This window comes from Schistocerca cancellata, chromosome 2, assembly GCF_023864275.1.
Source record: "Schistocerca cancellata isolate TAMUIC-IGC-003103 chromosome 2, iqSchCanc2.1, whole genome shotgun sequence".
In the NCBI taxonomy this organism is placed as follows: Eukaryota; Metazoa; Arthropoda; class Insecta; order Orthoptera; family Acrididae; genus Schistocerca; species Schistocerca cancellata.
Genome location: NC_064627.1, coordinates 625,213,750 through 625,239,494, shown reverse-complemented (window position 1 = coordinate 625,239,494; position 25,745 = coordinate 625,213,750). Strand labels below are relative to the sequence as shown.

Below are 25,745 nucleotides of genomic sequence, written 5' to 3'. Positions count from 1 at the left end.
CTGCAACACGAGATACAAAATTTTACAATTGTCGCTTTATTTCGCCTTCACTAGCACTTGGTATTACTACGATATTTTTCAGTCGATAGCTAGTACTATCAAAGGCGAAAAGACTGACATTAGAGATGGGAAAACTGAAAAACTTATCTGTTTCGAAACAAATGAAACAGTACAATGTAATGTTTCGATACGCTGTTTCGAAACAGTGAAACAGTTTGTGTTTTGTAATCTAATAAACCTACACATTTTATCATCTTCATTGTCTACTGTATAAGTATACCCGTATAAACACAAATGAGGTGCGAGGGCGCTAATTATATCGCAGAAAGTATGAAACTATCACTTAGCCGTCTTGGCAGTTTCGTATTTCCTGCAGCAGATGCGCTGCTTTCGTGTCGTGTGACTTTCATACTTTTCAATTGGCTGAGGACAGCCATAGCTCAAGACAGAAGAACCACCACGAACAGAACTGGAGGTGGGAGCAAGCTGCAGAAACAACGGATATGCTACTGGGATTCCCACATTCCTTTAGTTTGGGTAATATACCCATCCTGCTAATTTCCATGCAGACAAAGGGAATCATTGTAGATAATAGGCACAGTGAGTATAGACTCACAAATAACACCAAATAATTCGAATAAATAACAAAATATAACAGAAAAAAAATGTGTCTTTCAAGGTGTTTCGAACCGTTACTATAAATTCACAACACTTCCCCAGCCCTTCCCGTTCACCATTACACTATCAGTTATATGTCAAACAGATTGCTTGCAATTATACCTACTTCAAATTTATGTATATGTCTAATAACTGTCACTCTACACCTTTTTTTATTCACAATGTTGTAGGCTTACTTGCGTTTCTTAATATGATTACTGTACATGAACAGAGCAGCGTATGTTATAAAAAAGTGTAATTTAACTGAGTGATTTTCACATATTTATTATTCTGAATGTGAATAGTATGCGTTGTTTTATTGTTTGGTTAGTGTTTGTAAAACAGATGTTACGCCATTTCGGAATAGGACAGTCAGCTAGAAACGAAGCTTTATTTTCGGATATTTTAAGCTTCACGCTATTGCTTGTCAAAAAGATCTCGACACTCTTGAAAGTGTTTCATGAAGTGGTATGTTGTGTTTCACTACATGTGCCGAGCCCGAATCTCGTCCGACACAGAGTGGAATGAAACATCACTGTTTCGGTACAATTAGTCAGTTCCAAGCACAGGTGGACTGAAACAGCCTTATTTTGAAACAACGATACAGTTTCTGTGTCTGGCTCAAGATCGAATCTGGTCCGTTTATCCGAGACGGGCGGAATGAAACACCACTGTTTCGAAACAGTGTATCACAGCCGTTCCGAAACACTGAAACAGTTCCATGTATCGATACACTGTATCGAAACATAGAAACAGTGGCCAAGTCTAACTGACATAGAAAAATTTCTATCCCGTACTTCAGTTGACTTATATTGCTCAGCTGAAGATTATACTAGTGCTAGCAAAGACGAAAAAAAGTGACATAGGTACGTAACACTGTCATCCTGTACCAAAGTTGAACTACGAAGGTTCGTAAGTATGGAATACAAATGTTATGTATGTCGCTGTCTTTCGCCCTTCGCTGGCATTTGTATCCTATTGTTCAGAATCAGATTCCTGCTTGGAGTCGAGTGGTTGTTGCTGTCATAGGGCCTACTGGCTGTTGGTGGTGGATTGGTTTCTGCTGCTGGGCTGGCTGTTGATGGTGGGATAGTTTCTCCTTCTGTATCAGTACATAATATATCTTCAAGTTGGCGAGAGTGATCTGCTTCTGCTAACAAGATTGTAGTTTTTGGTTTTAAACCAATCCGTAATTCGTGTTGTTCTGGCGATTTTTAAGTTTGATGTATGTGTCTTCATGACACAGGCACTGGTAAATAGTTTTTCTGCTAAAAGTTCTTTTCCTAATTTATTTAAATGGAGTCCATGAGCTGTGAAAAACCTTCGACATTCTGAAAGTCAGAACATATTTCAGAGATCTTTTTGTTAGCGGCACAAATTTCACCATTTACCCACGACCAGATAGGAAAGTCATAACGAGGTGGTACGAGGTGCGGCTAGAAAAAAACCGGACTGATGCTGGAAAAAACATTTATTTACAATTTCATGTTATCTCCTTCAATGTACTCTCCTCCTCGGTCTCTACACCGCTACATACGAATTTTCCAGTGTTCATAGCAATGCTACAGATCATTTTCGGTAAGTCCATACATTACTTCCGTCACTTTTTCTTTTACTGCTTCAACAGTCTCAAATCTTGAAACTTTCATGACGAATCTGCCTAACACTTTCCTTGTCAACTCCTGTTAACTCAGACACTGCTCTGATTGTTAAACGGCGATCTTGTCGAACAAGTTTACCGATTTTTTCAATGTTTGCATCAGTTTTTGCTGACAATGGTCTGCCAGTGCGAGTGTCATCACTGGTGTCTTCGCGGCCATCTTTAAATCGTTTAAACCACTCAAACACTTGTGTTCGCGATAAACAATCATCGCCGTACACTTGTTGTAACATTACAAACGTTTCACTTGCAGATTTTCCTAGTTTGAAACAAAATTTGATGTTAACACGCTGTTCTTTCTGTACACTCAACATTTTCCGACGCACAGACAAAACGTCAACTACTTAAAACAGACGCCACGGGCAGACAGTGCAGGAGGCAGATGAAACTCGAGCAGTAGGCGGAGCGAGAGTCACGTGACAGGCCACGCGACTTTCAGCCTTATTGCATTCGTTTTATTGTTTCACCAGTACTAGTCCGGTTTTTTTCTAGCCACACCTCGTATGTTTAAACCGCGTATAATGGTGTGTGTTAATTTGTTTAAACTGTTCTTCGGTTCTTTTATTAACTTGTACGTTTCATTCCGATAAACATCGTGTGAGCCACCTAAAATTACGACAAAATCATCTTTATTTAAGTTGGATATCTGAGCAGAATTTGTTTGTGCTGCTATCTCACGAAACGACGCATCCTGGTTTGACAAAAGCTGATACCTTTAAATTAAATTTTCCTGTCAACAGTGCAGAAATTCCACGTCCGTTCTATCACCTAACACACGAAGACCTTTTTTTAATTTTTTTGCACTAGATGTTATGGATACATGTATTTGCCCAGAAGCCATGTTATGTTTCTGCACATTTCCTACAGCTAATATCTTCCTTACTTTAGACTCCCGAGTTAGATATTATTACACATTGTCCACTGTTGTTTACACTTGTAGGCCTACTAGTATGTCTAGTTGATTTGTTTTGGCCGTTATTTTTACTTGGAAGTGCGAGTGGTCTTTTTACGCACTTTTGACTATTGTTTCCCACTGATGCATTGTATCCAGTTGTGCACATGAGTTTTCGATCTGCTTCGGTTTTCTGTATCACGTTTATACCTGGTAATTTGCTTTGGATGTTACTTGAAGCTGCTGCTTGTAGCGCACGGTTTTCGTCTCGAAGATTACTGATATCTCGCCACAGAATATGAACGACTAGCTGAAGGCTTTCTAATCGTTCGTTCAGCTTCTCGATTTCACTTTTACAGTTATTACAAACTCAGTTTTTTACAGTAAAACTACAACTTTTAGCCGCATTCAGTTCACTTGCTTCTTTACTTGACTTATGTAGGTCAACTGAAATAGGATAAAAAATTTTCGTGTGTCACTTTTTTTCGACTTCGCTAGCAATAGTACCTGTTCTTCTGTTGGCTTATATATCTCAACTGGAGAACAGGATACACATTCGCAGTTCAACTCAGGTAGAGTATGCTAGTGTTAACGTATGTTGGTGTTTTTTTGTCTTCGCTAGCGGTAGTATCTTATTCTTCAGTTGACGTATATAGGTCAGCTGAGCACGGGATACAAAATTTACGTATATTGAGTTTTTGCCTTCGCTAGCACTTGTATATTACTCCGTAGTTTAACTGAAGTACGGGATGCAAACTTTACTGTGTCGGCATTTTCACTGTCGCTGGTACTGCAATGATTTTATCAGTCGATAGTGCTTCTATCGAAGGCAAAAAAAAATTTGTACTCCATACTTCAGTTGACCCATATAAGTTAACTTAAGAATAGGATACTAGGACTCAAAGAAGCGATATACCTTACTTTATGCTCTAAATATGGATGTACATGATATATGTCTCTGTCCTGCTTTCCTTTGTTTCTCAACATTCGTCTTTGCTGTTAGATCTGTGCAGTACATCATCTTTGGTAACTTCTGATGCCATTGGTCAAAGCTGACAGGTTGTATCGCATTCTTCAGTAATCTCCCAATTCTTATAGGGAATTAGCAACTCTTTAGCTCATAAAATTAAAAGATAATCAGCAAGTTTACGTAATTTAAAGTTATTTGTTCATTGCCACCACCACCACCACCATCAGTCAAAATGCAGCCCCACTGTGAATACTGTTCTCAAACGTGAGATATGACGTTTGTAAGCAGCTGGAAATCACCCTGACTACTGTCAGACAATTGGCAGCTGTGTCAGGTACTATCCTCCCATGTGAATCCTGTCTCCTCTGCAGAAAGTACAGGCTCTGTCATTACCCGTCCACTCGAATGAGAGTGATATGTAAATGGTAGACCTGGGTGTCCTGTAGAGGGAGGAGAGGGACTAGGGAGGACTCAGGGTGTTGTATCGATCCCCCTAACCAACAAGTTTGAGGTGCTGCCATTCCCTGAAAGCGAAATTGAGCCAGTAGGACTCACTTCCCCAATTTTGGGGAAACCTGTTTTGTCCGGTGTCAAGAGGAGGTAAATTCAAAAGGATGAGGATCTATTAGTCATCTGCAGTTCAAACATATGGTGATTGATGGTATCTCTTAGGGAAATTGCAGCAAGGGACAGGAAAGGACACCAGGTGCAATCAGTGTGTATGCCTGGGGCCCTCATTCAACATGTTGAAGGGGCTAATCCGGAAGCCATTGAGGGAATAGGGTGCAACCAACTGCAGATTGTGGTGCACGTTGGAACAAATGATGCCTGTTGTCTGGGCTCCAAGGTTATTCTTGGGTCATTGCAGAGACTGGCAGAGAAGGTTGAGCAGACCAACAAAACGCATGAAGTTTCAACAAAGCTCACAATTTGCAGCATTGCCTCGGAACTCATTATGGCCCTTTGGTTCTGAGTCAAGTGGAAGGATTGAACCAGAGACTTCGAAGGTTCTGTGACAAGCTAGGCTGTGACTTTCTGGACTTGCACCATAGTGTTGAGAACTGTAGGGTCCCCGTAAATAGGTAAGGTGTGCACTACACATCAGAGGATGCTACTCAGGTAGCACACAAGTGTTTTTCAGATTAGGTGACTCTCCATCCAGTCCAGATAACGATAGCTGTAGCAAAAATAGAAGTATCAGTGTAAGATCAAAAGAAATGCCTGCGACAGATGAGAGTATTAAAATCCTAATGTTAAACTGCTGAAGCATTCACAACAAAGTGCTGGAGTTTGAAGTTCTCATGAAAAGCAATGAACCTCACATAATACTAGACACAAAAAGCTGGGCTGAAACCGGAAATTGATAGCAGTACAATTTTTGGGGAAAATTTGAGTGTATGTCAAAAGGATAGGCTAATGGGGAATGGAGGTTGTGCATTTGTTGCAGTAGACAAGAAACTCAGATCCACCAAGATAGAAATTGAAGCTGCATGTGAGATTGTTTTGGCAAGACTCAGTACCAGGGTTGGGCATTAAACAATAATTGGATCCTTCTATCACCCACCAGACTCATCTCCTGATGTAACTGAAAACTTTAGAGAAAATCTCAGTTCACTTGTATGTATTTTCCCTAATCAAACTGTAATCATCAATGGAGACTTCCATCATCCAAAAGTTAGTTGGAAAAATTACAGTTTTGTTAGTGGTGGGCATGATAAGACATCCTGTGATATTTTAATAATTCCCATCTCTGAAAACTACCTAGAACAGATAGTTAGGTACTACACTCATGATGGAAATATATTGGATCTATTGTCAAGAAATAGACCTGACATCTTTGAGGATGTCCACATTGAAACTGGTATCATGACCATGACGCGGTTGTGGCAACAATGATTACCAAAGTACAAAGGACAACTAAAACAAACAGAAAGATATGTGTGTCCAGTAAACTTTATGAAAAATCAGTAATCTCATACCTCAATGAGGAACTTGAAACTTTCAGCACAGGTCAGGAACAGCTAACTCTTTCTCAAATTTAAAAGAATAGTTGACCATGCACTGTATAGATATGTACCCAGTAGAACAGTTCATAATGGGAGGGAACAACCATACTGTACAATCACTGTAAAGAAACTTCTAAACAAACAGAGATTACTGCATAATAGCATAAGGCTGTGGATAGAGAGATGTTGAATGAAATGCATTTGACTGTCAAGAGAGAAGTTCATGATGCCTTGAATGACTACCGTAGCAGAATATCGCCAAATGATATTTCACAAAATCCAAAGAAATTCCGGTCATATGCAGAGGCTTGTAGTGGCACCAGAGTTAGTGTCCAGTCCCTAGTGAATGACACAGGAACTGAAAGTGAGGGTAGCAAAGTGAAAGATGAATTGTTTAACTCTGTTTTCAAATATTCCTTTACAAAGGAAAACCCAGGAGAATTGCCCCAGTACCATTAAAAAGATGAATGAAATAAGTATTATTGTCAGTGGTGCTGAAATTGTTAAAACTGAACAAAGCTCCAAGCCCCAATGGAATTTCTGTCAGATTATATACTGAATTTGTGGTTGAGTTAGCTCCTCTTCAAACCATAATCTATCATAGATCCCTTGAACAAAAATCTGTGCCCAGTTCTTCAGAAAAGACTCAAGTCACACCCATCCACAAGAAGGGTTGCAGAAGTAATGCACAAAAGTACCATCCAATATCCTTGACATAAATTTGTTGTAGAATCTTAGAACATATTCTGAGCTCAAACATAATGAGGTATCTTGAACAGATTGACCACATCAGTGCCACCCAGCATGGATTTTAAAAACATCAATCATGTGAACCACAACTTTCACTTTTCTCACATGACAGACAGAAAGCTATGGATCAAGGCAACCAGGTAGATGTGGTGTTTCTTGATTTCTAAAATGCATTTGACTCATTATCACACATACGCTTATTGTCAAAAGCACAGTCGTATGGGATATCAAGTGAAATATGTGACTGCATTAAGGACTTTTTGTAGGGAGGACACAGTACGTCATCTCAGATGGAAAGTCATCATCAGACATAGAAGTAACTTCAGGTGTGCCCCAAGGAAGTGTGTTGGGACATTTGCTATTCATGTTGTATATTAAGACCTTGCAGACAATATTAATAGTAATGAGGCTTATTGCAGATGATGCGGTTATCTATAATGAAATACTACCTGAGAGAAGCTGCTTAAATATTCAGTCAGATCTTGATAAGATTTCAACATAGTACAGAGATTGGCAACTTGCTTTAAATGGTCACAAATGTAAAGTTTTGTATTTCACAAAATGAAAGGCCATAGTATCCTATGACTGTAATATCAATGAGTCACTGTTGGTATTGGCCAACTCATATAAATACCTGGATGAAATACTTTGTAGACTATGAAATGGAATGAACACAACACAGGTTCAGTTGTGGGTAAAACAGGTGGTAGACTTCAGTTCATTGATAGAATACTGGGGAAGTGTCTATAAAAGAAACTGCTTACAAATCACTCATGTGACTCATCCTAGAATACTGCTCAAGTGTTTGGGATCCATACCAGATAGGACTAACAGGGGATATTGAATGTATACAGAGGAGGGCAGCACAAATGGCTACAGGTTTGCTTAATCTTTGGAAAAGTGTCACAGAAATAATGAAGGAACTAACTGGCAGACTCGGACTATCCCGAGAAAGCCTGTCAACAAAGTTTCAAGAACTGGCTTTTAATGATTACTGTAGGGATATACTAAAATGCTATGTATTACCTACACAGGGATCATGAGCATAAGATTATAATAATTACTGCATGCACAAAGGCATTCAAACAATCATTCTTTCCACACTCCATACATGAATGGAAGAGGATGAAACCCTAATAACTGGTACAATGGGGCATACCTTTTGCCAAGCACCTCATGATGGTTTGCAGAGTATAGATGTAGATGTAGATCTAGAATCCTAAATGAGTGTGGTTGTTGCTGTCAAATGGACAGCCTTAGAAATCCTTCAGTTCATAAGTAAATGTTACTTAAATGAATCATTGCCCTGGAGAAGTTTCTATAAACTGAAGCTAAAGAAAAATTATATTTGTTCTTCATCTACATCTAAATCAATACTCCAAAAGCCACCTGACAGTGTGTAGCAGAGGGTACTTACAGTACCACTAACTAATATCCTCTTCCCTGTTCCTCTTGCAAGTGGCATGTGGTAAGAATGATAGTTGATAAGTCTCCTGATTAGTTTGGTATTTCTCAAATTTTCTCACTGTGGTCATTTTTTTAGATGTATGTGGGAGGAAGTAATTTGTTGTCCAACTCTTCTCATAAAGTACTCTCTCAAAATTTCAATAGTAAACCTCTTTGTATGCACAATGCCTCTCTTGTGGTACCTGTCAGTGGAGTTTGTTGAGCACCTTGGTAATGCTCTTGCACTGATTAAACAATCGCATGACAACACACTGCAATTTGTTGGACCTTTTCTTTCTGTTCTGTCAGTCCTATTCGATAAGGATCCAATGTTAATGAACATTACTCAAGAATTGATCAAACAAGCACTTTAAAGCCACTTCATTCATGGATGAGTTAGATTTCTTTAAGATTCTAACTAAGAATCTCTGTCTGACATCTGCTTTCCCTACTATTGGTTTTACGTGGTCATTCTAGTTAAGGCTGCTCTGGACAGTTACCCCTAGATATTTTATAGTAGATACTTTTCCAGCATATTGTCATCAACATTGTAATTGTACATTAGTGGATTTCTTTACTGATTTATGCAGAATATGTGACATTCATTGAAGTGCAGGGTCAACTGCCAGATCCTGCACCATTCATCAATCCTCTGTAGGCCATTATGCAAATCTATACTGTCTCCTGGCATTGCTACTTTCTTGTAGGCAACCACATCATCTGGGAACAGGCTAAAAGAGCTTCTGACACTTTCTACTACATCATTTATATACATTGTAAATGTTAATTGTTCTATCAAACTTCCTTGGAGTACTCCAGAAATTACCCCTACATCTCTCTACTTCAGATTCTGCATCATTCATCAAACCTCTGTAGGCCATTATGCAAATCAATATTGTCTTCTGGCATCTCTACTTTCTTGTAGGCAACTACACCATCTGCACAAACAGGCTTTAAAAACATCCAATACTTTGTACTAGATCATTTATATACATTGTAGACATTAATGGTTCTGTCACCCTTCCTTGGGGTATTCCAGAAATTACCTTTACATAATCATTTTTGTTCCATTAAGAGGGTCGTGTCGAGTTCTCTCAGAAAGCAAGTCTTGAATCCAGTCACATAACTGTTCTGATACTTGGTACACTCGAACTTTTTTCGCTATACAGCAATATGGGACAATGTTATATGCCTTCCTGAAGTCAAGGAACAGGGCATCAACCAGAGCTGTTGTCTACAGCACCACGGATCTTGTGGAGTAACAGAGTGACCTAAATTTCATAAGATCTCTGTTTGCCGAAACTATTTTGATTTTTGTAGAGGATATTTTCATTCTTCAAAAATATCATAATTCTTGAACATAAAACATGGTCCAAAGTTCTACAACAGACTGGTGTAAATGGTATAGGGCTATAATTACGTGCAAATGTCCTGTCCCTTCTTGAAAATGCAAATGACCTGCATTTTTTTCCAGTCACTAGGTACCTCTCACTGCTCCAGCAATCTATGATAAACTGCTGTGAAAAGGGCAGCAAGCTCTTTCGTACAATCTTTGTGGAATCTTAAAGATATCTCATGTGGTCCTGATGCCTTTACACTACTGCACGATAGTAGTTGCTTTTCTGCTCCACTATCAGTTACCTCAGTATCTGCCATTTCAGCAACTGAAAGGGGAGTCTGTTACAATCTTCTATGGCGAAACAATTTCACGAGACCAAATTCAATACTTTGGTTCAAATGATTCAAATGGCTCTGAGCACTAAGGGACTTAACTTCTGAGGTCATCAGTCCCCTAGAACTTAGAACTACTTAAACCTAACTAACCTAAGGATATCACACACATCCATGCCCGAGGCAGGATTCAAACCTGCGACCATAGTGGTCGCGCGGCTCCAGACTGTAGCACCTAGAACCACTCGGCCAGTCCGACTGGCAATACTTTGATCTACTCTTTGCTATCTCACCTCTCAATGCCAGTATAGTCATTGAGTAACTTACAAGATGATTTTGAACCACTGACTAGACCAAAGCCTTGTAGGTTTTATGGTCAGATTGGTTGACAAAATTTTACTTTCAGAGGCATTGAACATTTGACTCATTGCTCTTGTTATGCTCATTTTTGATTCATTTATTGTTTGTTTGTCAGCAACGTTCTGACTTCTCTTGAATCTGTGATGAAGTTCTTTTTGTTTGTATAGCAGTTTTTTTAACATGGCTATTAAATCACCGTGGGTCTTTCCCATTGAAGATCTTGCTCAGAACATACTTTTCTAAGGCATACAAACAAGAATGACTGGCCAGTCTGTCTGTTTTATCAACTGAAAGAAAAGTTTCAAATAAAATAGATTTCAATGATGTTAGTAAATACTGGTATTTCAGTAAAATAGAGGCACAAAAACATGTACTGTAATAATATTGATAATAACTCCTGTCTTGTACTTAAATTAAGAAACTAACTGAAGTTATGCTTCTAGGAGCATTGTTTCCAGACATTTAAAATAAAAGATAATTTTCTTATTCTGTTCATTATTATTTATTTCCACTCTACGTGATGGTTGCTGTACTAAACGATGATTCACATTCTCACCTATACTTTTAAGTATGTAGGCCTATATTACATTACTAGAGCCTAGTGTACACAAATTATAAATAGTTAATTTTTTTCTTGGCCATTATATCTATAACATTAAATTTTTTCCAAAATATACACTACAAATATGTCAGTTTCTAAGCAGATCAGTTGCCTCATTTAGTTATGCTGCCCTGGGCCTCTGACAGGCTTAGTCTGCCACTGAATCATTTTCACTTTCTTTTTTGAACTGAGATTGTAGTAGCCCCTGCTTCCTCAGCATTTTTTAAATTTTGTTATTAAACCAATGTGGTTCTCTTCTGTCCTTAGCCACTTAATCTGCACATACTTCTCCACAATGCAATTTACGGTCCATTTAAACTTTGGCCATAATTCCTCTATGCCCTTCAAAATGGAACAAAATAATGTCCATTCACTGTCTAAGTGGAATGTTAATTACGTCTAATGTGATGTTTCTAGCAAAAATACTTTCATAGCCTTCTTTATGGATTTATTAACTGTAGTAACCATCTTCACTATAATGTCATCAATGTCACTAATCCCTGTCCGTTTACTGACACCATCGATAAAGTCGGGCTTGTTTGTATAGACATGATATAAAATGTTTCAACTGAGTGTAAATTCTTGAACTGGCTGCTTAAGATAGTTTTCAGAAAATGTGTTTGAAAGCACTTTGCAAAACTTTCTGTCTATACCACCTGCAATGACTTCATAGATGTCCCAGTTTAAAATTGGTAGGTTAAAGTCACGTCCATCTAATATTGCATGATTGTGTATTTCTGCTCTACTGAGCATAAAAGTTCCTTGAATGATTCTAAAATGTCACCGTGGAATCAGTTAGCCAAAAGAAATATCTGATAATTAACTTGAGTCCAATTACACTTGTTACATGCTTCTAGATAACTTCATAGTGAGACTCAATTTTGGCCTTGACATACATAATATTTTTGTTGACTGCCATGAACACTCTCCCTCCTGTGATGTCCAATCTATCTTTCCAATACACATTACATACCTTGCTAAATATTTCAGAGCTTTCTACTCTGGATTTCAGCCTGCTCTCAGTTCTAAGAATAATATGAGCATGGCAACTTTCCTGGAGGGCAGTAAATTCAGGAAATTGGTTATGAATACTTTGACAATTTAGTGTAGAAATTTTGACTGTTAAAGTGGCTTTACTTCTTACCGTGTTTGATGTTGCTCTCTGCATATCAGCTGATGAGTATTATCAGAGGACTCAAACTACCACCTAGCCCTTTAAAAAATATATAAGGTGTCCTTTGTTGACAAACAGGAGTGCTATGCACAGAATGGCAAGGGTAGTGAGACAACACTCTGCTATCCAAGAAGCTGCTTCCTTTGTGTAGTGCACCCCTGACCTTTGAAGGTGAGTCCTAAAATTCTCCACCCCATTTGCATTTGTATGCCTTGCACACACCAAGCACAAAAAGCTAAACCTCAGATTCCACTGCAAAGACTACCTGATGCCTCTGGACCTTTTGAGGTAATGACTTTGAATGATCTAGGGCCATTTCCACAAATACAGAAAGAAATTAAGAATATATTATCAGTTACTGATCGCTTCTCATACTACTTAGTATTTGTCTCCATCTCTGGCATGACAGCAGAGATTGCAGCAAAAGCTTTATTTATGCATTTAGCTTTATCTTTAGGAAGTCTTGACCTTGACAGATCATGGGATGAGTATCATGTCTATACTGTTCATACATGTTTGTAAACTGCTGTACATTATAAAATGGAGGACAACGCCCTTACATCTCAAGACAACAGAAGGGGAGAGCATGTACTCAAAATCATAACTAAGATATAACTAAGATGCTTTCTTATCAGGTCAATAAAACTCACAATGATTGGAATAAGTAAATGCCATACATTGTGTCTGCTGTCAATAATTGAATCCTTAAGTTGAGTGTACACACTCCTTATGACATTGTGTATGGACGAAAGTTGATCATGGGATGAGTATCATGTCTATACTGTTCATACAAGTTTGTAAACTGCTGTACATTATAAAATGGAGGACAACACCCTTACATCTCAACACAGACCGAAGGGGTGAGCATGTACTCAAAATCATAACTAAGTTATAACTAAGATGCTTTCTTATTAGGTCAATAAAACTCACAATGATTGGAATAAGTACATGCCATACGTTGTGTCTGCTGACAGTAATTGAATACATAAGTTGAGTGTACACACTCATTATGACATTGTGTATGGACGAAAGTTGATCTTCACTTTCGAATTAGAAGTTACATCACCTGTGAGTAGTGTTGCCTGTGAAGCACCTGGAACACTTTGACCTGTGCAGAGGCTGGGGCATGCCTACATTCTGTGGCTAATGACATCATCAAGATGGCAGATGATTCAAAAACACAAGAAGGTGTGGGTGGGAAATTTAAAAATGCAAGTTGGCAAGAAATTAAAAAAATAATAATAACAAAAAATACAATTTGGTGGAACTAGTCCAGTTGAAATGTTGGAACATGTGAGGCAATACTGACCCTACGACTTATCTTAGAAAATAGATTAAGGAAAGGCGTTTCTGGCATTTGTAGACTTAGACAAAGCTTTTGACAGTGTTGACTGGAATACTCTCTTTCAAATTCTAAAAGTGGCAAGGGTAAAATACAGGGAAGGAAAAGCTATTTACAATTTGTACAGAAACCAGATGGCAGTTATAAGAGTCGAGGGGCATGAAAGGGAAGCAGCGGTTGGGAGGGGAGTGAGACAGGGTTGTAGCCTCTCCTCGATGTTATTCAGTCTGTATATTGAGCAAGCAGTAAAGGAAACAAAAGAAAAATTTGGAGTAGGTATTTAAATCCATGGAGAAATAAAAACTTTGAGGTTTGCCGATGACATTGTAATTCTGTCAGAGACAGCAAAGGACTTGGAAGAGCAGTTGAATGGAATGGACAGTGTCTTGAAAGGAGGATCTAAGATGAACATCAACAAAAGCAAAATGAGGATCATGGAATGTAGTCGAATTAAGCTGGGTGATGCTGAGGGAATTAGATTAGGAAATGAGACACTTGAAGTAGTAAAGGAGTCTTGCTATTTGGTGAGCAAAATAACTGATGATGGTCAAAGTAGAGAGGATATAAAATGTAGACTGGCAATGGCAAGGAAAGCATTTCTGAAGAAGAGAAATTTGTTAACATCAAGTATAGATTTAAGTGTCAGGAAGTCGTTTCTAAAAGTATTTGTATGGAGTGCAGCCATGTATGGAAGTGAAACATGGACGATAAATAGTTTGGACAAAAAGAGAATAGAAGCTTTCAAAATGTGTTGCTACAGAAGAATGCTGAAGATTAGACGGGTAGATCACATAACTAATGAGGAGGTATTGAATAGAATTGGGGAGAAGAGGAGTTTGTGGCATAACTTGACAAGAAGGGACCAGTTGGTAAAACATGTTCTGAGGCATCAAGGGATCACAAATTTAGCATTGGAGGGCAGCGTGGAGGGTAAAAATCGTAGAGGGAGACCAAGAGACGAATACATTAAGCAGATTCAGAAGGACGTAGGTTGCAGTAGGTACTGGGAGATGAAGAAGCTTGCACAGGATAGAGTAGCGTGGAGAACTGCATCAAATCAGTCTCAGGACTGAAGACCACAACAACAACAACAGTCCAGTTGTAAATTATCCTCCCATAATCCCCCCCCCTCTCCCCAGTCAACCACAGTGAAGTATTAAAATGAGGTAACCAATCAAATGTAGTTTCAATAAATGAAGAAAATAAATTTGTGAAACTCCAGTTAGACCAGTTGTGCATTGTACCCAACACCACCTCTCCAACCAAACACTGTGTAGTATTAAAACAAGATGCCTGAGTCAAGTACCTGTCAAGATCCAACTGAATTCTGAATTGCCTAAAATTGGCTCCAAGATATTTTTTAATGCTGTAATATTTTTCTACATTGTGAAATACATAATCCACATTTGAATTGGCTTCATGTTCAAAGATATGTTCCGTGCTAAAATTATTTCCAAGCTTCCTCACCTTAATTTTGTAAATCCTCACTGTTCAGTGCCCCCCCCCCCCCCCCCCAATTCCTCTTTCTCTCTCTTTAAACCAGAAACTCAGTCTTCTCCAGCCATTTTGATAATTTTATTGAAATTGTGTTTACAACCTAGTTTCTGGGTGAGGCCATAGGCAGTTCACAGCAACTCAATGCCATAGGATAATTATGCCTAGGTAGTTTCATGGTTGGCTAATTCTTGTTCTTGTTCAGCATTAGAAACTGATCTTCTCTCCAAGGAGGGATTCTTTTCTGAATTTCATTTTAATCAACTGTAGCTTCACCGGCTACAGTTCTAGTCAGCTGAGAAAACAATGGTTTCAATATTCCCCAGTATGTCAGTGTTCTTCCAGTCTCCTCTACACACCAACAAAATGTTAGTGGTCTCTGTGTTTTACGTCTCCTTCCTTAAATGCTCCCTTGAAAATATGACAAATGTCATGAAGGAAATTAACAGTCATGAATATCTTTCTTCAAGACTAAAATATGGAATTTGTGTGGGAAGAGATTGGTACTATATGGAGGATGTGTAAGGGCATCCCAGCAAAACTTACCCAGCATAATTCAAACAACCTTTGCACGTTGATATTCCTAGCGGACATTACCACATACATATGATTTCATTACTTCTTCATTCATGGCTTAAACACTCCATCTCAACCCCTCAATAGTACATCATCACATAAGCTAACAAATTCTTAATCTGACAGTAAACCTCTCTCTCTCTCTCTCTCTCTCTCTGTGTGTGTGTGTGTGTGTGTGTGTGTATGTGTGTGTATGTGTGTGCGTGCATGTGTGTGTGCATGTGTGTGTGTGTGTGTGTGTGTGTTCAAATAGGGGGAATTAACACAGTTAATGTGATGAATCTTGAAAATACTGTAGTACTAGCAAACATCTTTGACCATTAAGACAATTCAAAAAAAGGTTATGTGTTTTTCAATAAGGAAAAATTTTATAGTATTGCTAAATCTCGTAGCACCATTTTTACGCAATTCTGTTGGATCTTGACAGGTACATTGTGACTGTACCTGCTTCGTTTTAATACTATGCTAAGATTGGCTGGAGAGTGGGTGTGGGGTCCAAAGCACAAATGGGCTAGTTTCATTTTTCTAAAGTTATTTTATTTATTTATTGCAACTACATTTGATACTTTGCTGTGATTGACTGGAGAGGAGAAAAGCAAGAAAAAAGGCGGGAGGGGGAGGGGTGTTATAAAGCACAGCTGGGCTAGTTATATCATATTGTTTTTAATTAATATTGTTGTTGTTTTAATTTCCCACCATCTTGAATTTTTTAATTTCTCAGCACCACCATCGCAAATTTTTAAATTCCCTGTCAATCCCATCACAGATTTTTTAATTATTTGCCATCTTGATGACATCATAAACCCACATCCTGTGTGTAAGCAACCCGAGGCACAAATATCAAAGTTACCTGGAAGCTTCATAGGCAATACGACTCCTGTGAATGCTGAGTTACAACCAGCGGAGCACACATTGATCATTCATTTTGATGGGCTTAACTCGTACCACTGTCACTTGACATTGCCACCAGCTGTAATTTCTGTGGCTTCTGTGTGAGCAAAATTCAGTGCCCCTAAGGTATTAAATAAAAGACATAAGAAGCTCACATTCTTATCATCCCATTGATACCCATTGTGCTTCAAAGAACACTGTGGATTAAAGTAAGAGTTTGAGTTCCATTTTCTGAAAATATTCATGCAAAATAAAAAAAAAAATTAAAAAATTTAATGCTGAGATATAGACTCTGTTTTCTGGATTCCCTGTTTCCTATAAATTAATATTATTCATTCTACATTCTCAGTGACTGTTTTGTGAATATGCAGCAATCTCCCTTAACAATTCCTTCACTTCTAACTACTTTCAAGTCAAACCCTAGAGCCTGACATAATGACTCCTATTCTTATTTCCCTTCTTTTATGCACTAGAACAGTTTCAGAGATATTAAGCTACAATACTCTACTATTGAGTCACTTCACCCCCAGAGCTATGTGGTCCTTGTATGGCATGAACTTATGGCTTCACCACTGCTGGAGCTCCAGGACTACAGTCCAGGCCACAAAATTTACAAAAAACTCTTGGAATAATTTTTGTAAGCCCATCTGGCACTTTTGGCCACAATAACCCATATTACATTTAGCTGTTAAGTCCCCAAAATGCTTACTCCATCTTCTACAAGAGAGGGAAGGATGTGCAGCTCATCTGGCCAGTATAGGGCATATCAGGGATTTTTATTGTTATTTCATAATATTTTCTGTTTAAATTATCACTTTCAGTACTCACATATTGCCTATTGTGGCCTACAAGCCAATTATAATCATCAACAGAAACACACCAACAGGCAAGTTCCCCCACGCTGTGTCTGAGCAACCAGGGAGTAATATGGGGGAGAAATCACATGCTAGCTGTAGGATGCAGCCAGAGTGTTAGGCTGATAGACAGTCACTGGCTCTTGCTCTGACTTCAGCTGGGCATGACATCCATCCTGTCCTCTTTCTCTTCTAATTCCTCTGTAAAACAATACCTTCCATGGCCAACAAGACTCATTGGTGGTCTGTTATTTACCACAGGGTGTACTTGATTATACACCAAAATATCTGAATGTAATGAGATGTCTTTAGCTGGTCCTGTTATTCAAAAAGAAACTTCCTTTGGACGCTCACAATCCTGAGACATCTTAAATTTACTTCAGCACCATACAGATTAAGATTCTAAACATAGCTTCTGTTTTGTTAACATATATTTTGATTCATTCCACATCCTTGTAGGTTGTCATTTTTGGTAGAATCTGCCAAATGTAGTAGGAACATGGTGAATGAATGAGTGAATTCGTTACTTTGTTGTTTCATTACTTCAATAAAAAAGCCAAAGTTTCCATAAAAGAACAAGTAGTATGTCAGTTGAATTTAAATATTCTCTGTGACAATGGTTTTATACTTTTGCTTTGTATATAATTTCAACAGTTCTGTCTCATGTTTGCAAGAGTTCTAGAGTGGTTCGTACAAAGTGCTGACTTCTGACTGAAATGTAATACGCAGCCTTCAGAATCATCTTCACATTGTCCTTTTTTCTGCTGATTTAATGAATCCTCTAACCCAGTCTGTACTACACCAAAACAATTACAGACTGGCTACTGTTAGGAACAGTATAATATACATAAGGATCACTGTTCGCTTATGAAAAGTTTAAATGAAGTATTAATGCTGGACCATATGCTTGCTAACTGAGATTTAATATTATTGGTTATGGAGATTTGTGATATTTATTTATTTATTTAGTAATCCGTGGACATTTTAAAATGTATGGATGTTGTCAGTTGTGTACATTCATATATTTATACAGTTTGTTGTTACATGTAGTTAAACATTGTGACATATAAGTTATGTACAATCATTTTTGCTCCTTATCAAAATATTCCTACATATTGTGTACATTCATATATTTATACAGTCTGTTGTTACATGTAGTTAAACATTGTGACATATAAGTTATTTACAATCATTTTTGCTCCTTATCAAAATATTCCTACCCCCATGAACCATGGACCTTGCCGTTGGTGGGGAGGCTTGCGTGCCTCAGCGATACAGATGCCCATGCCGTAGGTGCAACCACAACGAAGGGGTATCTGTTGAGAGGCCAGACAAACGTGTGGTTCCTGAAGAAGGACAGCAGCCTTTTCAGTAGTTGTAGGGGCAACAGTCTGGATGATTGACTGATCTGGCCTTGCAACACTAACCAAACGGCCTTGCTGCGCTGGTACTGCGAACGGCTGAAAGCAAGGGGAAACTACAGCCGTAATTTTTCCTGAGGACATGCAGCTTTGCAGCTTTACAGTATGGTTAAATGATGATGGCGTCCTCTTGGTTAAAATATTACGGAGGTAAAATAGTCCCCCATTCGGATCTCCGGGCGGGGACTACTCAAGAGGACGTCATTATCGGGAGAAAGAAAACTGGCATTCTCCGGATCGGAGCATGGAATGTCAGATCCCTTAATCGGGCAGGTAGGTTAGAAAATTTAAAAAGGGAAATGGGTAAGTTGAAGTTAGATATAGTGGGAATTAGTGAAGTTCAGTGGCAGGAGGAACAAGACTTTTGGTCAGGTGAATACAGGGTTATAAATACAAAATCAAATAGGGGTAATGCAGGAATAGGTTTAATAATGAATAAAAAAATAGGAGTGCGGGTAAGCTACTACCAACAGCATAGTGAACGCATTATTGTGGCCAAGATAGACACGAAGCCCATGCCTACTACAGTAGTACAAGTTTATATGCCAACTAGTTCTGCAGATGATGAAGAAATTGATGAAATGTATGATGAGATAAAAGAAATTATTCAGGTAGTGAAGGGAGATGAAAATTTAATAGTCATGGGTGACTGGAATTCAAGAGTAGGAAAAGGGAGAGAAGGAAACATAGTGGGTGAATATGGATTGGGGGAGAGAAATGAAAGAGGAAGCCGTCTGGTAGAATTTTGCACAGAGCATAACTTAATCATAGCTAACACTTGGTTCAAGAATCATAAAAGAAGGTTGTATACGTGGAAGAATCCTGGAGGTATCAGATAGATTATATAATGGTAAGACAGAGATTTAGGAACCAGGTTTTAAACTGTAAGACATTTCCAGGGGCAGATGTGGACTCTGACCACAATCTATTGGTTATGAACTGTAGATTAAAGCTGAATAAACTGCAAAAAGGTGGGAATTTAAGGAGATGGGACCTGGATAAACTGACTAAACCAGAGATTGTACAGAGTTTCAGGGAGAGCATAAGGGAACAATTGACAGGAATGGGGGAAAGAAATACAGTAGAAGACGAATGGGTAGCTCTGAGGGATGAAGTAGTGAAGGCAGCAGAGGATCAAGTAGGTACAGAGACGAGGGCTAGTAGAAATCCTTGGGTAACAGAAGAAATATTGAATTTAATTGATGAAAGGAGAAAATATAAAAACGCAGTAAATGAAGCAGGCAAAAAGGAATACAAACGTCTCAAAAATGAGATTGACAGGAAGTGCAAAATGGCTAAGCAGGGATGGCTAGAGGACAAATGTAAGGATGTAGAGGCTTATCTCACTAGGGGTAAGATAGATACTGCCTACAGGAAAATTAAAGAGACCTTTGGAGAAAAGAGAGCCACTTGCATGAATATCAAGAGCTCAGATGGAAACCCAGTTCTAAGCAAAGAAGGGAAAGTAGAAAGGTGGAAGGAGTATATTGAGGGTGTATACAAGGGCAATGTACTTGAGGACAATATTATGGAAATGGAAGAGGATGTAGATGAAGATGAAATGGGAGATACGATACTGTGTGAAGAGTTTGACAGAGCACTGAAAGACCTGAGTCGAAACAAGGCCCCGGGAGTAGACAACATTCCATTGGAACCACTGACAGCCTTGGGAGAGCCAGTCCTGACAAAACTCTACCATCTGGTGAGCAAGATATATGAGACAGGCAAAATTGCCTCAGTCTTCAAGAAGAATATAATAATTCCAATCCCAAAGAAAGCAGGTGTTGACAGATGTGAAAATTACCGAACTATCAGTTTAATAAGTCACAGCTGCAAAATACTAACGCGAATTCTTTACAGACGAATGGAAAAACTGATAGAAGCCGACCTCGGCAAAGATCAGTTTTGATTCCGCAGAAATGTTGGAACACGTGAGGCAATACTGACCCTACGACTTATCTTAGAAAATAGATTAAGGAAAGGCAAACCTACATTTCTAGCATTTGTAGACTTAGAGAAAGCTTTTGACAATGTTGACTGGAATACTCTCTTTCAAATTCTAAAGGTGGCAGGGGTAAAATACAGGGAGCGAAAGGCTATTTACAATTGTTACAGAAACCAGATGGCAGTTATAGGAGTCAAGGGGCATGAAGGGGAAGCAGCAGATGGGAAGGGAGTGAGACAGGGTTGTAGCCTATCCTCGATGTTATTCAATCTGTATATTGAGCAAGCAGTAAAGGAAACAAATGAAAAATTCTGAGTAGGTATTAAAGTCCATGGAGAAGAAATAAAAACTTTGAGGTTCGCCAGTGACATTGTAATTTTGTCAGAGACAGCAAAGGACTTGGAAGAGCAGTTGAATGGAATGGACAGTGTCTTGAAAGGAGGATATAAGATGAACATCAACAAAAGCAAAACGAGGATAATGGAATGTAGTCGAATTAAGTTGGGTGATGCTGAGGGAATTAGATTAGGAAAGTAGTAAAGGAGTTTTGCTATTTGGGGAGCAAAATAACTGATGATGGTCGAAGTAGAGGGGATATAAAATGTAGACTGGCTATGGCAAGGAAAGCGTTTCTGAAGAAGAGAAATTTGTTAACATCGAGTATAGATTTAAGTGCCAGGAAGTCGTTTCTGAAAGTATTTGTATGGAGTGTAGCCATGTATGGAAGTGAAACATGGACGATAAATAGTTTGGACAAGGAGAGAATAGAAGCTTTCAAAATGTGGTGCTACAGAAGAATGCTGAAGATTAGATGTGTAGATCACATAACTAATGAGGAGGTATTGAATAGAATTGAGGAGAAGAGGAGTTTGTGGCACAACTTGACAAGAAGAAGGGACCGGTTGGTAGGACATGTTCTGAGGCACCAAGGGATCACAAATTTAGCATTGGAGGGCAGCGTGGAGGGTAAAAATTGTAGAGGGAGACCAAGAGATGAATACACTAAGCAGATTCAGAAGGATGTAGGTTGCAGTATGTATTGGGAGATGAAGAAGCTTGCACAGGATAGAGTAGCATAGAGAGCTGCATCAAACCAGCCTCAGGACTGAAGACAACAACAACAACAACAACAATAACATCAAAATATTGTGAAACAAAAGCCATTTACAATCATTTTCTATTAAGGAATTCACTTATAGTGTAAATGCAGTGTTCCTGCGAAAACAATTTAAGATTTTTCCTATAGCAGTACATGTTATCTGCTTCTTTTATTTTCTGCAGCAGTTTATTATACAGTTTTACACCTTCATACAAGAAGCCATTTTAAGTCTTATGTTTATTCTTCCTCTCTAGGTGAAGACAGTGACTTGCTCTTGTACTATAGTTATGAAAACTGCTATTTGTGCTATAATTTTCTATATTTTTCTTGATGTACACTATGGTTTGGAATATAAATTCACAAGGAACAGTTAGAATTTCTAACATTTTGAAAAGTTATCTGCAGTGGGCCCACTTACTGCTTTTTGTTATAATTCTTACTGCTCTCTTTTGCATTTTAAATGTTTGTAAATTCTGAGCACTGTTTCCCCAGAAAATAATACCATAACTGATTACTGAATGAACATAACTGAAGTATACAGTTCTCAAACATTCACTTCTGCATGCAGATACAAGGACTCTAAGTGCATAACATGTTGTGGATATATTTTTCGAGAGTTTCATAGCATGTTCATTCCACTTCATTTGGCTGTCAGTGTGCAACACTAAGAATTTTGTTGTAGGTACATCATCTATGGACATTTTATCTAGTTTTAAATTTAAGGGACTCTGTTTTCTGTTCATTCTAAAGCATATTGTATTTGTTTTCTTTACATTGAGAGTTACTTTGTTTTCCTGAGACCATTTGTGAACATCCCTCAGCACTTCAGTAGAATTTTCCAACATTTGTGCTGGTTTCTTACTAGTGATTACTATGTTGCTGTCATCCACAAACAATACCTTCTCTCCATGGCTGATATGTTGCGGGAAATCATTTATATATACCAGAAATAATACAGGGCCTAGTACACTTCCTTGAGGGACTCTAATATTGATATATTGTGGACCAGATATATGTTTCTTAATGTACTTTGATCCACTGGAGACATGTGTGATCTCTTCTGACTGTACTCTGTTTTCTTGATATGAACGAAACCATTTGAGAACCACTCCCCTTACTCCTAGTGCCTCTAATTTATGCGACAGCTTCTGGTGGTCAAATGTATCAAATGCCTTAGACAGGTCTAGGAAAAGGCCAGTTACATAGCTGTTCTCATCAAGTGCATCTAAAACTGTTTTTATAAATTGTGCTATTGCAGATTGTGTACCTCTACCAGGTCTGAAACCATGCTGGTCATTGCAGAGGAGGTTGAATTTGCTTAGATAGCTCAAAAGCCTGTTTTTCATTATTGTTTCTATCACTTTGGAAAAGCATGACAATAGGGCTATTGGTCTGTAGTTCTCAACATTTTCTACGTCACCTTTCTTGTGAACTGGTAAAATTTTGGCATGCTTCAGATAGTCAGTGAAGCAACCAGTTTTGAAGGATTCATTTAGGATTTCTGTTAGTGGAGCTTTGATAGCGTTTATGCATTTTTTCAGCACACACATTGGGATTTCATCTAAACCTGCTGAGTTTTTGTTCTTTAATTGCCTTAGAACATCGCATACTTCCTCCTCAGTAGTTGGAAGGAATACCGTTGAGTTTGCTATATGCTTCTGTATTGGTTGATTAGCACCTTTTGGAAAAATTTTCTGTAAGTTCATTGCAATGCTGCTAAAGTAGGTATTCACATAATGTGCTAATTCTTTTGGGTTACTTTCGAACTTTTCCTTGTTCCTGATTTGCATGTTTGTACCTCTCTGCTTCACAGTTCCTGTTTCTTGTTTCACTACAATGCATGTACCTTTACTGTTATCATTGGCTAAATTTATGAACCTATCGTTGGCTGATTTTTTTGCAGTGACGCTTCGAAGTCTTTGTCTACACTTAGGATGATAATATCGTTTCTGACTTTAAATTCAATGCCATTCTTAACATAAATGCATGATCCTCCACCTTTCATTGTGTTTCTGCAATAAGAACGTGCTTGGACATATGAGGGTAATTTAATATATAAGATTTCACTTTCTTTACACCAGTGCTCTGTAATACAGATAACAGTGCTGTCTAAGATTTGTAACTCGACTTCCAGGTGTTGCACTTTGTTTTTTTACACACTGAATATTTAATGTTACTTATCTTGATGGCTTTTTTTTCATCATATCTACAATTAAAAAATCCTTCAGATGGGAAGGAGGTGTCCTTTTCCATCTACTTGCTGCCCCATGGATGGTTGTTTCCATGTCTGCTGCTGCTCCTGCTATTGCTGGGATTTCTGCTGTTACTGCTGTCTATGATGCTGCTGTTGATGTTGATGCTGTTGTTGGCATTTCTGTTCTGATTATTGTTTGTACTCTGCATTTTGTGTAACTGCTATTGGTTGTGTTTGTTCTGCTGCTTTTTTTATTGCTGGTATCATCTGTGATGAGATGGCTTCTCCGTTTTGAGTTGATACAATAATAGGCATGATGTAGTTTTTTATGTACATCATCTCATCCATCTCATTTATTCTAGAACCTATGAACTTTTTCCCATGAGTATTTAAATGCATACCATGCCTGGTGAAGTATTTCCTTTCCAAGAATTTCACATCTAATAAGTTTGTGTTTCTGTATGCTTTGCATATTTTGCGAAATTGCCTGTTGGCCTTAATAATTTCCAGGTTGACACATGACATTTCTATTAGGGCATATCTGTGTGGTATTCCAGTCACTATTACACTTTCATTTTTCACTGTATCTAGGGTTTTCCGGAGGTCACGGACGGCACTTTTTAGTTCATTGTAATAAACATCGTTTGCACCACCAATTATAACTAAAACCCGATTTTCTTATGTAGTGTTATCACGCTGTATGTTCCTTATAACTATGTTCATAGGGGCCCCAGGTTTTACATAGCTGGTAGCTCTAAGATTGTGTTCATTTTGCAAGATTTTTGTGAGATCGTGACCATGACAGTCTGAGTAAACAACTAACTTGGATTTCCTAAGATATGTATTTCTGCCATTACTGCCTTTTGGGGCAGTGCTATTTCTATATTTTAATATATCAACAGTGTCTGTTAGATGGCAACCAGTATCATTAAAGTCCTCCTTGTTTGCTTTTACACCGTCTAGAATGGCGAAATTGTTCTGTAGTTTTATAGACCTAGACCTGCTGTAAGCACTTTCTGATCCACAGATTTTGTTTTCAAGAGGATTCCTCAATACTTGCTTTAGATTTTCCAGAAATTCTACATATTTTCTAGCTGCATTTATATCTAAATAAAGCTCATGTAACGCATTTAGTTCAATTCTGGCACTGCACATATCCGTTGCTACTTGGAGACCATTACACAGTTGAACACAATCACACGAGATTTTATCAGAGTTTAATTTCACAAAACAACTTGATTGGTACCATTTAAGGATTAGTGAGCATGCTCTAATACCTTTTTCCACTATAATATCACATGAACAGCACTTTACTGATGATAATAACTCAAAATTTACGACGCAATTTACCACAGTTTGTATATACGCCGCCATCTTGCATCTTATCATGAGACTGACAAGTTAGTAATAGCATACTGATTTTCAATATTGTTAGAAGATGTTGATCATATGCTGCAGCTAGAGATAATACTTGACAACTAGTCTGTTCTGTAATGAGCTCCTTAAAATAGACCTGTAGCTAACTGGTCCAACATCAATATGACACAGATCCTTCTTGTGTATTAAGCCCAAACTCATCACACTGCAGCAACAAAGTAACTTTTGAGATCTATAACAGTGTCTTATATTAACCATAACCAGTGACAGATCATCTAGACTTGGAATGTTTATGCTTGCAAATTCCTAATAGTTATGTAAAAAGACTGGAAAAGATTATCAGAGTCAGATTCTTCCAATTTTAA

The 25,745-nt window shown here is 38.2% G+C and overlaps 1 protein-coding gene across 1 annotated transcript in view; it reads left to right on the top strand.

Moving 5' to 3' along the window:
- Positions 1-25,745, top strand: part of LOC126147489 (arylsulfatase G-like) — a 110,917-nt gene that overhangs the window by 20,618 nt on the left and 64,554 nt on the right. The window lies entirely within an intron of this gene.